The sequence below is a fragment of the Mus musculus genome, chromosome 14, assembly GCF_000001635.26.
Source record: "Mus musculus strain C57BL/6J chromosome 14, GRCm38.p6 C57BL/6J".
Lineage (NCBI taxonomy): Eukaryota > Metazoa > Chordata > Mammalia > Rodentia > Muridae > Mus > Mus musculus.
This window is the reverse complement of record NC_000080.6, coordinates 44860058-44875932: the sequence shown is the minus strand read 5'-3', so window position 1 is coordinate 44875932 and position 15875 is coordinate 44860058. Positions and strand designations below refer to the sequence as shown.

At 40.5% G+C, this 15875-nt stretch overlaps 1 long non-coding RNA gene across 1 annotated transcript in view; it reads right to left on the bottom strand.

The window, feature by feature from the left end:
• Positions 1-15875, bottom strand: part of Gm16976 (predicted gene, 16976) — a 116378-nt gene that overhangs the window by 99026 nt on the left and 1477 nt on the right. The gene's annotated exons all lie outside the window — the stretch shown is intronic.

The following is a 15875-nucleotide window of genomic DNA, read 5'->3' as shown; positions in this document are numbered from 1 at the left end:
TTCTTTGTGTAGAAAAGGCCATTGACTTGTTTTAGTTAATTTTATATCCAGCTTCTTCATAGAAGCTGTTTATCAGGATTAGGAGTTCTCTGGTGGAATTTTTAGGGTCACTTATATATACTACCATATCATCTGCAAAAAGTGATATTTTTGACTTCATCTTTTCCAATTTGTATCCCCTTGGTCTCCTTTTGTTGTCTAATTGCTCTGGCTAGGACTTCAAGTACTATGTTGAAGATGTAGGGAGAAAGTGGGCAGCCTTGTCTAGTCCCTGATTTTAGTGGGATTGCTTCCAGCTTCTCACCATTTACTTTGCGGTTGGCTACTGGTTTGCTGTAGATTGCTTTTATCATGTTTAGTTATGGGCCTTGAATTCCTGGTGTTTCCAAGACTTTTATCATGAATGGGTGTTGGATCTTGTCGAATGTTTTTCTGCATCTAACATGATGATCATGTGGTTTTTGTCTTTGAGTTTGTTTATATAGTGGATTACGTTGATGGATTTCCATATATTAAAACATTCTGCATCCCTGGAATAAAACCTACTTGGTCAGGATGGATGATTGCTTTAATGTGTTCTTGGATTTGGTTAGCGAGAAATTTATTGAGTATTTTTGCATCAATATTCATAAGCGCAATTTTTCTGAAGTTCTCTATCTTTGTTGGATCTTTCTGTGGTTTAGGTATCAGAGTAATTGTGGCTTCATAGAATGAGTTGGGTAGAGTACCTTCTACTTCTATTCTGTGGAATAGTTCGTGCAGAACTGGAATTAGATCTTTGAAGGTCTGGTAGTACTGTGCACTAAACTCATCTGGTCCTGGGCTTTTTTTGGTTGGGAGATTATTAATGACTGCTTTTATTTCTTTAGGGGATATGGGACTGGTTAGATTGTTAACTTGATCCTGATTTAACTTTGGTACCTGGTATCTGTCCAGAAATTTGTCCATTTCGTCCAGGTTTTCCAGTTTTGTTGAATATAGCCTTCTGTAGAAGGATCTGATGGTGTTTTGGATTTCTTCAGGATATGTTGTTATGTCTCCCTTTTCATTTCTGATTTTGTTAATTAGGATGCTGTCCCTGTGCCCTCTAGTGAGTCTAGCTAAGGGTTTATCTATCTTGTTGATTTTCTCAAAGAACCAGCTCCTCATTTGGTTGATTCTTTGAATTGTTCTTCTTGTTTCCAGTTGATTTCACCCCTGAGTTTGATTATGTCCTGCCATCTACTCCTCTTGGGTGAATTTTCTTCCTTTTTTTCTAGAGCTTTTAGATGTGTTGTCAAGCTGCTAGTGTGTGCTCTCTCTAGTTTCTTTTTGGAGGCACTCAGAGCTATGAGTTTCCCTCTTAGAAATGCTTTCATTGTGTCCCATAGGTTTGGGTATGATGTGGCTTCATTTTCATTAAACTCTAAAAAGTCTTTAATTTTTTTCTTTCTTTCTTCCTTGACCAAGGTATCATCGAGAAGAGTGTTGTTCAGTTTCCACATGAATGTTGGCTTTCCTTTATTTATGTTGTTATTGAAGATCAGCCTTAGTCCATGGTGGTCTGATAGGATGCATGGGACAATTTCAATATTTTGTATCTGTTGAGGCCTGTTTTGTGACCAATTATATGGTCAATTTTGGAGAAGGTCCTGTGAGGTGCTGAGAAGAAGGTATATCCTTTTGTTTTAGGATAAAATGTTCTGTAGATATCTGTCAGATCCATTTTTTCATAACCTCTGTTAGTTTCACTGTGTCCCTGTTTAGTTTCTGTTTCCACGATCTGTCCGTTGATGAAAGTGGTGTGTTGAAGTCTCCCACTATTATTGTGTGAGATGCAATGTGTCCTTTGAGTTTTACTAAAGTTTCTTTAATGAATGTGGCTGCCCTTGCATTTGGAGCATAGATATTCAGAATTGAGAGTTTCTCTTGGAGGATTTTACCTTTGATGAGTATGAAGTGTTCCTCCTTGTCTTTTTTGAAAACTTTGGGCTGGAAGTCGATTTTATTTGATATTAGAATGGCTACTCCAGCTTGTTTCTTCAGACCATTTGTTTGGAAAATTGTTTTCCAGCCTTTCACTCTGAGGTAGTGTCTGTCTTTTTCCCTGAGATGGGTTTCCTGTAAGCAGCAGTCCTGTTTGTGTAGCCATTCTGTTAGTCTATGTCTTTTTTGGGGAATTGAGTCCATTGATATTAAGAGGTATTAAGGAAAAGTAATTGTTGCTTCCTTTTATTTTTGTTGTTAGAGTTGGCATTCTGTTCTTGTGGCTGTCTTCTTTTTGGTTTGTTGAGGGATTACTTTCTTGCATTTTCTAGGGCGTGATTTCTGTCCTTGTATTGGTTTTTTTCTGTTATTATCCTTTGAAGGGCTGGATTCATCGAAAGATAATGTGTGAATTTGGTTTTGTCGTGGAATACTTTGGTTTCTCCATCAATGGTAGTTGAGAGTTTGGCTGGGTATAGTAGCCTGGGCTGGCATTTGTGTTCTCGTAGTGTCTGTATAACATCTCTCCAGGCACTTCTGGCTTTCATAGTCTCTGGTGAAAAGTCTGGTGTAATTCTGATAGACCTGCCTTTATATGTTACTTGACCTTTCTCCCTTACTGCTTTTAATATTCTCTCTTTATTTAGTGCATTTGTTGTTCTGATTTTTATGTGTCAGGTGGAATTTCTTTTCTGGTCCAGTCTATTTGGAGTTCTGTAGGCTTCTTATATGTTTATGTGCATGTCATTATTTAGGTTTGGGAAGTTTTCTTCTATAATTTTGTTGAAGATATTTGCTGGCCCTTTAAGTTGAAAATCTTCATTCTCATCAACTCCTATTATCCGCAGGTTTGGTCTTCTCATTGTGTCCTGGATTTCCTGGATGTTTTGAGGTAGGATCTTTTTGTGTTTTGTATTTTCTTTGATTGTTGTGCCGATGTTCTCTATGGAATCTTCTGTACCTGAGATTCTCTCTTCCATCTCTTGTATTCTGTTGCTGATGCTCGCATCTATGGTTCCAGATTTCTTTCCTAGGGTTTCTATCTCCAGCGTTGCCTCACTTTGGGTTTTATTTATTGTGTCTACTTCCCGTTTTAGGTCTTGGATGGTTTTATTCAATTCCATCACCTGTTTGGTCATGTTTTCCTGCAATTCTTTAAGGGATTTTTGTGTTTCCTCTTTAAGGTCTTCTACCTGTTTAGCTGTGTTCTCCTGTATTTCTTTAAGTGAGTTATTAAAGTCCTTCTTGATGTCTTCTACCATCATCATGAGATATGCTTTTAAATCCGGGTCTAGCTTTTTTGGGTGTGTTGGGATGCCTTGGACTAGGTGGGGTGGGAGTGCTGCATTCTGATAATGGTGAGTGGTCTTGATTTCTCTTAGTAGGATTCTTATATTTGCCTTTCGCCATCTGGTAATCTCTAGAGCTAGTTGTTATAGTTGTCTCTGGTTAGAGCTTGTTCCTCAGGTGATTATGTTAGCCTCTATCAGCAGACCCGGGAGACTAGCTCTCTCCTTAGTTTCAGTGCTCAGAGCACTCTCTGCAGGCAAGTTCTCCTCTTGCAGGGAAGGTGCCCAGATATCTGGTGTTCGAACCTGCCTCCTGGCAGAAGTTGTGTTCCACTCACCAGAGATCTTAAGATCCCGTGGGGGATCCTGTGTGGGTCCTTGCAGTTGTCCGGAAACTCTGCGGGCAAGGAACCCGGGTGCTGGAGTCACATCACACTTTTTATACAGAAGAAAATAGGAAAGTTAGGTGACACATCAGCAAGGTACAAATGAGGTTACCGGATGCTTAATGACTCTCATACAAAACAGAGGAATGTAAACACAAAGACTGGCAGGAACCGGGCAATAAAACAACTGAGACAAAGTCAGCTCTATCTAAGATCAGCCATACTCTTAGAAGCCAGGTGTGAAGTTTTTACACTCCTAGGGCAAGGGCTTTCACACCCAAGTCATGGTTCTAATTAGGGAGTTCTGCTCTAGCTAACCATCTCATGAATAATGCAATACTCTAAAACCACAGCCCAATCTACTTTCTAAACCACTGTAAATTCCTGTATATGGGAGCAACTTGGCTTTTATTCTAAGTGATAGTGTAATACTAGTGGCAATTCTGAATGTCACTGGATAGTTCTTACTGAACTCCAAGCCCATGGTCAGCTCAAGGAGTTTCTAGGATGTTGGAACACTGGTGAAGGCTCAGCTATGTCAGAATTCAATCTTAAAAGGCACTTATAATAAGATAATACTAAAAGAGAGCACGTGGATCCATACTCCAGACTAACTCGGGAATAGGGTATGAGTATATGGGTTATGAGAATGCCAAAGTTCCAGGAGGTGAGTTTCCATGAAACTCTTTGCCTCGTGAGTGCTCCCAGGCCTCTCAGCCTGCCAAGCAAACTTTACTGGAGTGTGCATAGCACAGCACATGAAGTGGCCAAGACCTTAAGCAGTAGAGTTCTGGGGTGATTTCAGTTTCCACTCTCCCTCAAATGAGGTAGCTTCATACAGCCCGAAGCCCAGCCACAGGGCAGATCCATATTTGAAGAGAAGGTGATCCATTCCAACTCTACATTCCTAGTAGAGGAAGGTGGAGTTCATAAAAACCTCAGTGTTTGGATAGAGCATGCATTTAATAAAATGTCATCAGACATAATAGAAAAGTGGCAAAATAAAATGTACTTCCACACGACTCAGACTGACCTGTCATGGGCCCTAAGAGTAGCTATGAGTAAAATATATGGTAGAGATTGTCATAGGACAAGAATATACACATATACATTTATATATGCATGTATAGGTAAACGCACAAACACACACACACACATACAGACACACACACACACACACCTCAGCCAGTAAAGGGCTAGCTGTGTAAGCATGAGGACCCGAATTCCATCCTCCAGAACCCATACTATAAAGCCAGGTGTGCAGCATGTACTCACAGTGTCAGCACAGGAGAGCCAGAGGCAGGAGGATCCCGTAGGCTTGCTGGTCAGCCAATTTGAGCAAATCAGCAACCTCCAGGTTCAGAAACAAAAGATAACTCAAAGCATAAGGTAGAGAATAATGGAAGAGAAGACCCTCTGCCCTCCACATGCACCCACACCCACACATACATAAGCATATATGCACACAAACACCCATGCTCACCAAAACCTACAAACGTGTGTGTGTGTGTGTGTGTGTGTGTGTGTGTGTGTGTATTTGTATTCCAACTTATCAAATAAAGGGTTACTCAACAGTTGCAAGGAGACAGAGCATGAGGAAAGGCCTTTGACTAAAGCCCCAGGAAAGAAAAGAACCTAAGGTCCCAGATTCCTGGTGCACCAGCCTTCCTGACCCACAGGGCTCCTGAGTTCCACACACAGCACAGCGCAGCACTGCCTGCTAAAAGTCTGCAGAGCTTAACCAACTCTCTAAAATCCTGGGACTAAGAAAGCAGCTATTCTGGTACATGCAGAGACCTGTTAGATAAAGAATGCAAAACCAAATTTGTGAGCCCTGGTGGAGTTCAGGAAGACACCAGGAAGGTTCCAAGCATAATATCCAGAAGGAACTGATCCTCCTGATAAATAAGTGAAGAAAACATTGGGGCCTCAAGGGTGATCTGCTTCTCCTTTGGTTCAGTTCCTAAATCTTGTTTGTTTGAAACTTGATATTTTACTTCAGAAGATCTTAAACTGCACTTAGGTTTCTAAGTGCCTGTGGCTCTTGAGTGGTTTTATGCTTGTTTCCTTCTCATTGACATGGCATGCTCTAGCTGGCTTTCCATTTTCCTCTGTGGTGATGCTCAATCTTATGTCTTTCTGTTCATTGCCTTGTGTCTGCTCTCAGGGGCTTATGTACCTAAGTAGTCTGCTGCAGTTTTATGCCCAGAGGCTTCCAGGAGGAAACTTCTCTGCTGCTTCGATTTCTCTTGTTCTTTGAGGGTTAGCAAAGTCACCCTGTTCTTCAATTCCTAGGAACTGAGTCTGGGCATGTTCCCAACCGATGGCGTAAGTCTTTTCTCTCTCAAGGATCAGTGATTACTTGTGCCAAGAGATCCCAAGCCTGGCTGAGAGTGGATGCTCTCTGATGAACTCCAAGTCGCCGTTTGGATCACAGGGAAAGAGAGCATAACCCCAGCTGTCTACAACTCAGTTTGAGGGTCGTAGTATGCTTGTATACTTAGAGTCTTATCTCTAATTCATTCCTCTGACACCTGTCACCAGTCATCTCATTACTATAAAAAATGTATACAAAAATCTTATTGTTTAGAAATTCCAAAGGTCTTAAATGCTCATGAAACAATCTGTTCCAATAATACTAGACAAATGTTATTCTGAGCACTTCATCGCTTGGGGAATCATAGTATTTTATGAGATATCTGCTCTAGCCAGAGGGGAAAGAACTCAACATCTATTTATTACCACCACCATTATTATTATTTTCTTTCCTATTTACCATGAATTTTTAATTTCAAAGACATAGGTCCATTAGTCTAATGGCTAATCCCCTGTGTGCTCTATACCACATTTTTAAGGATTCTTCATGGGTTTTTAGCTTTTGGTTTTTATTTCCACTTCTTTGAGTTGTTAACTGCTTATGAACTTGCAAACTTGGTATGTACAAATATAAGAGATTCTGAATATATGCACTAAAAGCATGATTTTGTAACTAATGATTGCTTTGAAGAGCCTCTGGTATCCTGTGACTCTACATCACTAGATGCTCTGTGGTAAAGCAACTGATGACCTGAGTGGCCTTTTTTTCCTTTAAAAAAATCACATTTATTTATTTATTCATTTATTTATCTGATCATCTGCTTATGTGTGCATTATACTGTTCATGTGAAGACAGAGGACAACTTGATGAACCTGTTGCTAGGTTCCTTCTTCTACTGTTCACTACATTTTTCCTGAGGTGGGATCTCCCATGGAACTAGAAGCTTGCCTTTTGATTGTCTAACTAGCCATCTTGCCTGAGCATCCTGTCTCTGCTTCCTGAACCTTGCATGGGATTAGAGGTGAGCCATTGGATGTATTCAAACTCTGTCCTCACACTTATATGTCGAGTACCTTATCTAATGGGCCATCTTCCCAGTCCTGATGCACTAGCTTCATCCTGTTCCCCAGATCTTGAAAGTACTAATTGCTAGGTCCAATTTAAATCTTTAAATACTAGCCTTTTATACAGGCTCTATAGGTTCGAATATTATTTCCTTGTTTAGTATAGTATTTGTCATGTGGGGAAAATTCACTGGAAAGATCAAGGAAGGTTGGACTCTGACTTTTTGTTAGATTATAGGAAGTGTTTTACTTTTACCTCATTGTGAGTGGTGCTCAGACTGATTCTTAGTTTCCTTGCATTCATTTTACTGAACATGTATTCTGTACTTCTAGTCAGTGAGAAACCACTTAATGTTTTTGATTTCTTTCTTTTTCAAATCCAAAATCTACATTAACCATAGTTCATTTATATTTACTGATGTTCATTATATATATATATGTGTGTGTGTGTGTGTGTGTATACACATATACACATGTATATACATATCATACATCATATATATTATCTTAAAAATGTTATTGGTCCCACCTATTTTATATTTTTTCTTACTTTGAATTCACTATATATTTGACATTACCACATTTTCTTTTTTCATTTTATATATATATATATACATGCAAATACATATATACATGTATACAAATACATACATATACACATATGTACATATATATTTGTGATTATTTAAGTTATTGTGAATTTTGACACATGTTCTTGACTGGCAGAGACTACTAATACTAAAACTTTAAAGTATTAATATGGGACTTCCCCCTTGATTAATGCCTCTCTATACCTCCCATCCCCATTCCCATTTTCTTTTGTCATCCTCAGAATATGAACATTAGTCTCAGGTTTGTAAAAGTATGCTTCTCATTTTTTCATTTTTTCTTTTTATACCCAAAATTATCCTCTGTCTCTGGTAATTCACAGTTTCTGTATTTCTACATGTTCTACAACCTGATAAGCACCCTATACTGGGCTCTTACAAACCACCAGTGACTTTTTTTTTTTTAACTTTTTTTTTTATTCTTACAAATATCGAATTTATTCCCCTGAAATAAAGGCACATTCCCACTACAGCTATTTATCTTAATGTTCATCCATTCACTCAGCATCTATTAAGCACAGACATTTGGCAGATGCTGTACTAAGAGGAGCAGAGCTCCCTCTTATCTTTTTCTTTTCTTTTTTTAATTAGGTATTTATTTCAGTTACATTTCCAATGCTATCCCAAAAGTCCCCTACACGCTCCCCCACACACTCCCCCACCCTCCCACTCCCACTTCTTGGCCCTGGCGTTCCCCTGTACTGAGGCATATAAAGTTTGCACGACCAATGGACCTCTCTTTCCAATGATGGCCGACTAGGCCATCTTCCGATATATATGCAGCTAGAGACACGAGCTCCGGGGGGGGGGGGGGGGGAGGTAATGGTTAGTTCATATTGTTGTTCCACCTATCGGGTTGCAGATCCCTTTAGCTCCTTGGTTACTTTCTCTAGCTCCTCCAATGGGGGCCCTGTGATCCATCCAATAGCTGACTGTGAGCATCCACTTCTGTGTTTGCTAGGCCCCGGCATAGTCTCACAAGAGACAGCTATATCTGGGTCCTTTCAGCATAATCTTGCTAGTGTATGCAATGGTGTCAGCGTTTGGAAGCTGATTACGGGATGGATCCCTGGATATGGCAGTCTCTAGATGGTCTATCCTTTCGTCACAGCTCCAAACTTTGTTTCTGTAACTCCTTCCATGGGTGTTTTGTTCCCAATTCTAAGAAGGGGCAAAGTTTCCACACTTTGGTCTTCGTTCTTCTTGAGTTTCATGTGTTTTGCAAATTGTATCTTATATCTTGGGTATTCTAAGTTTCTGGGCTAATATCCACTTATCAGTGAGTACATATTGTGTGAGTTCTTTTGTGTTTGACAGAAGATGCTGGTGCGGATGTGGAGAAAGAGAAACATTCCTCCACTGTTGGTGGGATTGCAAGCTTGTACAACCACTCTGGAAATCAGTCTGGTGGTTCCTCAGAAAATTGGACATAGTACTACCGGAGGATCCCACAATACATCTCCTGGGCATATATCCAGAAGATGTTCCAACTGGTAAGAAGGACACAAGCTCCACTATGTTCACAGCAGCCTTATTTATAATAGCCAGAAGCTGGAAAGAATCCAGATGCCCCTCAACAGAGGAATGGATACAGAAAATGTGGTACATTTACACAATGGAATACTACTCAGCTATTAAAAAGAATGAATTTATGAAATTCCTAGGCAAATGGATGGACCTGGAGGGCATCATTTTGAGTGAGGTAACCCAAACACCAGTGACTTCCTAATGGCAAATCCCATGAACTCTGTCTTCATTTTTCCTGATCTCTCTGTAAGACCTGAGCCATTTGCACTGTGGGCTAATTTTCCACCACATAGCACTGCCCTTTCTTTTCTTCCCAGTACAACAATAGTTTTAGTCTGGGTGATCTGTGTTTAATTAAAGGTTTAGTTTTCTCAGCTTCTCTTGCAGAAGAAATAAAAGTTGACAAAGTCACACTCAGACTAACCCCAACCACCCCATCACGCTATAAGGTAAAGTGTAAAGTGTCATCAGCATGATAGAACAGGGTTATTTGTTGTTGTTTTGATTTATGTATGACCCAAATATATATTCCTCAGTTGGCAGTAAGCATCCTACATTGTCCTTCTGAGGCCCAGGGTTCATTCATTTCTAGGGCCTCCCATGGCCTTTTTTTTTTCAGACATAACAGAGAAAAGGAACAGAGACTAGACAGCAGGGGGGAGGCTAGAACTCAGCTATACAATGACACAAGAGACCAGAAAGTATAGTTTTTGTGCCTGCCTAAGATGAGGACACTGGTCTAGTGAATGACAAGGCAGCCTCTGCTGTGAGGCTTAGTTACTCAGCTACCTAGCTCTGGCCCAGCCAGATCAGCAGGCAAAGCTTTCCGGAATCTCACTGGATCGGTCCCTTATGCTACAGATCAGTGTTTCTTCCTCACCGTGCCATAACAGATATATGAGTCAACATTTCCCGTTCTCATTGTTGTCATAACTCACAAGGTAATTTGCACTGGGCTACAGTCCCAAGCGATTTCCCAATCACCGGCACCCATGAGCTTCTGCAGCTGTGAAAGTGAAGCCTGAGAACTAGAGACTGAGATAAAAGAACAGGTTAGCTCAGCTGTGTTTTCAAATCCGCAACGATGGACAAACTTACAAAATTGTAGTCATGTTGATTGTTGTTCATCACAATGCTCTACCAAAACCAAAAACAGGTACAGATGAGGTTTTTAAGACAAAGATCACAGAGTCTTGCTGTGTAGACCAACAACTCTCCTATGAGTTGAATTCACTCTGAGATTCCACACCAAACTTTCTCTTACTGCCAGCACCCTCTCCTCTTCCCATGTTGATGGGCTTGGCTAGGTGTACTGTTTGTTGTTGAACCACAGGGTAATAGTATCCAATCAAAACATTATCTGTTTGTGTTCCAGATCATCACAGAAATGGGTAATTTCTCCTCCCCTCCTCTCCTCTCTTGTGATAACCATTCATTCTGGAAATTGGGGGTTTACAAATCCTGATTATTTATTCCTGAATTTATCCTGATGATAATCAAGCATGAAATTTAAGTAATTCATAAGCTAACATCAGCTAATACCACAGATGCAGAAAACAACCAGTTATTTGAATCTTCTTCTAGGACTCCTTTTACGTTATCTAAAATAATGTAGGGTCCAAGACTTGCATCTTCATATAATTTGTATTCATTCACATGGACTGTGCCTAATAGTTGCATAGATCTTTGCTTCTTAGAATAAAAGATTTAATTTGTTTAAGACTCATAAGTAGAGTCTTTTATCAGGAGCCATCTAGGAGAAGCTAAAAACTAGCTGGTGATCTTCCTGAAATGGCTCTGCCCTGGACTGTAAAGTCATGACAGATTTGATCCTTTATGAAAGGCTGAGGAGATTATATTTGAGGAATGATTCCTGGTATTAATATGCTTTTCCTGTTATTACTAAATATATAACAATCACTAGTTATTGACCCACCTTTTTGAGTAGATTTCTGCAGACCTATGAATAGATAAATAGATAATGATCCTGTAGAGTTCCTGAATTAATTCAAATAATTGTAGAAAGAAAGTTTTTAGAGATGGTCTTAGTTGCTAGAAAGATGTAATAAAGTTAGAATGAAGAATAGAATGTGCCTGCTCTTCATAATAGTAAGTAGAGGCTGCATAATAAAAACATATACAATGGGCTTTCAGAATTACACTAAAAAGAGAAATTGACTTGGGACAAATTAGTGCTCAAGGAAAACCATTTAGGCCAAAAATAAATTCATAGGCATGCACTATGAAAAGGCAAGGCCACGTGAAAACTGTCGCTTTGAACTTATAACAAGCATACAGAATGAAACACTGCTTTGAACTCAATATTGGCATCCTTCTGTAACTCCCATTTTATGCAACATTTTATCTATGGGGTAATTTCCTAAAGAACTTTTTTGTGTAAGAAAAGAAATAAAGTTTTTGGTTGAATGGTTTGGCTTGTGGAGTTCTGCCCCATCCATCCATCCATCCATCCATCCATCCATCCATCCATCCATCCATCCAAATATTTATGTCTTTTAGTCTGTGCACATCTGTGTAGGTATATGTGTATATATGTAACATGCATGAATACTTGTGGAATTGCTTGTGACAGATGATAAGGCCTGGCCAGAGCGTGGGTATATGAATTCATATGTGTCTGTGCATAGTTGCCTGTGTAAACCATTTTCATTCTTTTCCTTTCCTTCCTTTCTGGTTCACAAGGAGTTAACTGCTTAGGCTGGCCAGAAAAAGGAGCACTAGCAATAAAGCCTTTATGGAATTCCTGCTGCTACACAGCATGTGTTAGTCGCCAGATATTAGCACTTATTTAAGCACAAACAAGAAAGAGTTAAGTTTTTAGCACAGAACAGTAATAAAGAGTTAAGTTTTCAGCAGTTAATGAAGCCCAGAACAATAACCGAGAGTTATAAAATAAAGATACAGCATTTAATAAGACACAGAGATTTATAAAGAAAAAAAGAGAAGCCACAAAGAGTTAAAGAGAAAAGAATCCAGCAGTTTTCAGCCACAGAATAATCAAGAGACAGTTAAGGGTACAGAAGCCATCAGTGAGCATTCAGTATAGTTAGAGAGCTAGAAGGCCAGAGACCATCAGTCTTTGAAGCTGCGTCCTAAACTGTGTCTGGGTTCTAGCCATCCCAGGCTGGCTCCCTGCAGCCTTCCCTTTAGCCCTTTAGCGTATGGGAACGTAGTAGAAGGCAGCATGTAGTCTTCATTAATTCAGTAAACATTTATTAAGGCCCTACCTATCGTCTGCCTAGCTAGGGCACAGGAAAACAAAGAAGAGGTAGACATTGAGAGACATCCCCTTATATACAAATACACCGTACAGTAAATAATGTGGCATTTTGACAGAAACTGAGAGACAGAAGCTTAGGTTTGGAACAAGACCAAAGAACTTCCAAGTAGAATCTGAAGACTGCTGAAGACTCGGCAGAGGGATGAACTAAGACTCAGACCAGGCTGCAGGCAGCTAAATCAAAGCCAGTTGTTCAGGGAAGGACTTTTGCCAGAAGGATCAGATTCCTGTTTCTCTGCCAGTCAGGCTTTCCTCCTCCAGGTGTTACGTTCAAGGCAAACATCCTACACATCCTATCCGAATCTCCAGCCCCATCTCTGCTCTGCCTGTACCCAAAGAACTGCACCAGCCAACAGCTTCTTGACAGCCAAACTGATGACAAGGCTCAGGAATCAGTGGAACCCCGAAGCCTGAAGATTGGATTATGTGCGGCTCATCACCCAAAGACACGTTCAGAATTCATCCTGCTCCTTAGGGCTTAAGCTACCTCCAGACAAAAATTAAAGTTGTGTTTTCTTCAAGTACAGTCCCTAGCACATGGAAGAACCTATCTTGACTCACACAAGGACACACAAAGTTAGGAAAACTGACCAAGACCTAGACTCTCTGGAAAATGTAATTTCTCAATTTAAAAACAAATCTCTCTCTCCTCCCTCTCTCTCCCTCTCCCTCTCTCTCTCTCTCTCTCTCTCTCTCTCTCCCTCTCTCTCTCTCTCTCTCTTTCTCTCTCTGTGTGTGTGTGTGCAGTGGGGGTGTGGGGAGGGGGGTGTTCTTGCCACAGTAAAGAGTTAACTGGTTGTGGAAAGTTGTAATAGAGAAGACAAAGACACTATTAAAATGCTAATAAATTTAGCCAAACATGCCAAACTGATATTGGGGCAGACCAGAGCACAAGATACTGACTGAGCCCAGATACACACTAGACAGCCCATTTGTGACTTGCAGGTGGGGCTGTGGCTTCAGCTTCTGAGTTTATCATGGAGATTGCGGGTTCCCTACTTTCATAGTCACTTCTCAATGTTCGCTCCAAAACAGAGGCTTTGGAAATCCGGATCAGGAAGCCATCCAACACGCAGGATGTGTTGGTTATGCGAGTGTAAACAGCTTAACTTCTGTGTGTCTCTTTTTCCTTATTTGAATGTGAATAACGGGCACTTCAGTGGCATAGCTGATAAAGATAAAATCATTGACTAACATCTTATAGGGCCTTACAGAACATGGGATTAACATTCTAGGTGCACAGCAATTAGCCTGGGGAATTAGAAATAACAACAACAACAACAACAAACAAACAAAACAAACAAACAAAAAGTTCTGAGTGCTTAGATTAAAGGCGAGTGACACCTCTGCCCACCCTTCTATGTATTTTTTTATTAAAAATAAATAAATAAATAATCTTATAACTGTGTGCGTATGATGCTGAGATGTGGGCATGTGGAGGCCACAGAACAACTTTGAGGAGTCAGTTCTCTCTTCCCACCTTTGTGTGGGTTCCACAAATTAAACCCATCTTGTCAGGCTTGCATAGCAAGCACCTTTATTTACTTGGTGAGCCATCTTTGCAAGTGTTTTTAAAGCATGCTCAAGACAATTGATCCTTCACTTCAAAAAAATTGAGATCTAAAATAAATAAATAAATAAATAAATAAAATAAAAATTGAGGTCTAGGGATGCCAGGTTTCATGGGTAGGAAGGATGAGACTCAGTCCTCACAGGAAACCTCCCAAAACCTTCCAGATCAATAACATCAATATACATCACTCAGGTGTTTCACGGGAAGACATCTAGATGGTCTCTAGCATAAGATATTTTCACTTAAAAATTCTAAGACAAACAGAAACTAGGTCTGCTTACTCTGAAAGCTGACAGAAAAACATAAGATTATAAAGGTCATAGGACAGGTTTGCCTTCCCTTTCTAGTTGTAAGAGCATAGGGAACCAGCAGCTCTCTCCTCAGCCTCACAGGGGGAGGAGCTCAAGAAGGTACTGGAGGCTTGAATAAATGGTAGCTTCATAGCTCGACAGTGATGTCATTTGATAGGGTTTCTAGGAACAGGGACTAAGGACTCTGATGTTGTGCTGAGGGCTGGATGAACAGCAGCAAAGCAGGCAGGAAAGGCTCCAGGAAACACCGTGGTAAAGGCCTGCTGAATTAACCAGGAGGAAACGTGTGGTTTCCTTAATTGTACCCATTACAAAACCTTTGAAACACAACATGTGTAAACTCCATTGGGTCCCACAGCTCATATTGGAAATTTGTTTTTCAAAAAGGGCTCCCCACTCCCTCTGCCCTGCACCCAGGGCAGCTACAGATAAGTAGAGAAAGGCACCAAGAATCATGTGGCTGCTCTTCAGGAGCAGGCCAAGCAATGCCCTGGCAGAATTCTTCAACTGAGTTTATTGGCTCACCTTCAGATACCACAACAGGACCTCAGGGAAGGGTGAATTTCTGATGTTGATATAAACTACGAGGAATTTGTCTTGAGAAGAGACCCCCCCCCTTCAGATTCTACTGCCATTGGCCATAGAACTTCCTTCCCCTTCCATTCTATCAAGTGCACATGAGACTAGTCTAAGGTCATTATTTTCTAGGAGAAGGGGGGGGGGGTTGAGAAAGAAAGTACAAGACATAGAGCTAACCCTGTGCAGAGCCTTCATAGTCAGTGCTATGAAAGGCTTAGATGTTGTCCAGCATAGGCGGGGCCCAAAATGTTAGCTTTACTGTCATTATTCTGTGTCAAGCACTTTATTTTTCTCAGCCTCGCAGCAGCAATCCTGTGAGGTCAAAGCAGTCCCATGCCCCACAGAGAAGGACACTAAAATTCCTTCAACAGCTAAAGTTGGATCACTAAGCCAGAACCCTGATGCCCTCTGTAATTCCAAAGCTTGAACTCTTCCTACCCCATGGCCTGAGTTGCTGGCCAGACTTTCATGTAAAGGCAGCTTGTCTGCCCACTTCCCAGGATTCCATATATGAAGCTAAGCACCCTACCCTCTCCCTGACTCTGTCAATCAGGATAGAGAGCACCCCAAAGGAAACTCTTTTTGCTGAGGAATAATATATTGCTTACATAATTTGGCCCGAATCATCACTCTAAATTCCAAGCTGGAAGCCAGTTTTTGTCCAAGGATACAGAGTGTCAAATATAGAAACTCCCGTTAACTCTGCCCTCCCCCTTTTGATACAAGAAAATCACTGCCAGAAGGATAGAATATTCGCCAGTTGTCACAGACCAGAAGAATGGGACGGCTCTAAAACAAGGCCTATATGTTCTGGTTTCAAATCAACATGGAAACTTGCAGCTACCTATCAGCTATAAAACAAAACAAAATAAAATAAAATAAAAAAAACTTTCCTCAAATAAAATTGTGGCAACCAAAACACCAAGGACTTCCCATGCACAGTCTATGTCTTGAC